The following is a 1,911-nucleotide window of genomic DNA, read 5'->3' as shown; positions in this document are numbered from 1 at the left end:
TTTTCACACCAGATTTTATGGGGCCTTCACTTTCCAGCCCTGGGCTAGGGAGCCTGGTGTGGGTCTGGGACCCCTTGCTCCCTTGGGGGACCTCCCCAGCCAAAATGGCCCTCTAGATTTTTAACCGCCACACGTGGGTATGGAAACTGTTTGTGTCTCCACTCCTCCTACTAGTCTTGAGTTGGCTGCTTCTGTATGTTCTTCTTTGTAGAACTTCTGTTCAACTTGACTTCAGGTGATTCTCAATGATGGTTGCTCTGTAGTTTAGTTGTAATTTTGATGTGGTAATGAGAGGAGGCAAACACAGCTTTTACCTACTTCGCCATCTTGAATAGAAAATATTTGCTTAATTCTTATAGTTTTCTCTGCAGGCACATGATAATCTACAAAAAAGAATGCCAATCTCTTTGCAATTTGACAGAATTGGAAAGAAAGCAGATTTTCTGGTTATATTGAGTTTGAATCTAAGGATAATACTATCTACCATGTGTTCTAAAACACTTTCCATTCTATATTATACCATTGAATAAGTAAAAATCTTTCAATTCTTGGAAATAACATGATCAAATATAAGTTTCAGGTATAAAGAATTTAAATATAAACTTTTCAGCAACCACAATAATTTGGTCCTTATATATTAGTTGAATAGAATAAATTTTAAGTAATTCCTGTTGGGGAGAATAAGAAAAAGAAGTAACTAGAAATTAGTAACTGAATCTTGTACTAAATGGATAGCAGAGATGTAGAGGATTTGTAATAAGGCCTTGAGAAAGGAAAGAAGACTATGAGGGAAATTGAACTGTTGTCTTAGAACCATTCTCATATAGCATCTTAGAACTAGTATGGAGCTGGATATGTGTTGATAACATAAAGCTAGATACATATTATATTGATGGAATAAGAATCGGCAGAGAGTAGAGTTATCATTTCCTTTATAAAACCAGAAAGACTTGAGCATTTATGCAGAGTACAAATGCCTATTAATTACACTGTTATTTATAGCAAAGTGGTACAATTGCTTATGTCAATGGTTCCTGAATTTAGGGGCAAAGGGACATAATGAAAAATTTCCAGTGAGAAATTTTGCTAAAAAATAAATTAAATGTACATTCCATCTTATTATTCGTTTAAAATGTTTAAGTAGACTCTTGTATGTTCAGTAGTTAGTGAGTTTCTTCATTTTGTTTCAGTGAACATAGAAATATTTATTAGTCTGTAGGATTGCTGCAGTCCGTAGTATCCCTGACCTGTCTTCTCCTTAGGAGTTTATGCTCATTAACTTAATTTTTCTGCTGTAGAGATTTTATAGAACCTATGTTGAATATTTTGATATTTCACTTTTCTCTTTTAACTAATCATGTGTATATACATATTTCAATAAACATTTTAACTTTTTAGTCATTCTGTTTGGTATATATCACTTTCCATTTCTTATGACATGCTATTTACATGCTGACTTAAAAATTATATATTCGTACTAGTAATAGTAACTACCATTTATTTGGGGCTTAACTTCATTTAGGCAGTTTATATACATTACTTCTAATTCTCAAAATAGCATTGCAACATGTTATTCTGGGTTTAAAGGCAATTCTTAGTTCACGAGGAAAATGTGTTTTAGAGTTGGGCCTCAGAGGCCCAAAGCTTCCTCATAGTCTACTCTTCACTATACTCTTAGTCTTGGAGGAATACTGTTATGTTTGAATAGAGTAGAAAAGCCATTGTGCGTGACATAGAATAAGGAATGTATTACAGGGGTTTGACCTTTTACAACTCTAGGAGTTGGTCATATATTCCATATAAGGCTGTCACTTCTGTATCTGGTGTTGGACCTGAAGTCAGCAGTCAAACATCTGGTAATAGAAGATGAATGTGAAATGTAGTTGAGTCACCATAACTAAAACTTAAGAG

This window comes from Rousettus aegyptiacus, unplaced genomic scaffold (genome assembly GCF_014176215.1).
Source record: "Rousettus aegyptiacus isolate mRouAeg1 unplaced genomic scaffold, mRouAeg1.p scaffold_m13_p_2, whole genome shotgun sequence".
Classification (NCBI taxonomy): Eukaryota; Metazoa; Chordata; class Mammalia; order Chiroptera; family Pteropodidae; genus Rousettus; species Rousettus aegyptiacus.
This window is presented reverse-complemented; position numbering follows the sequence as displayed.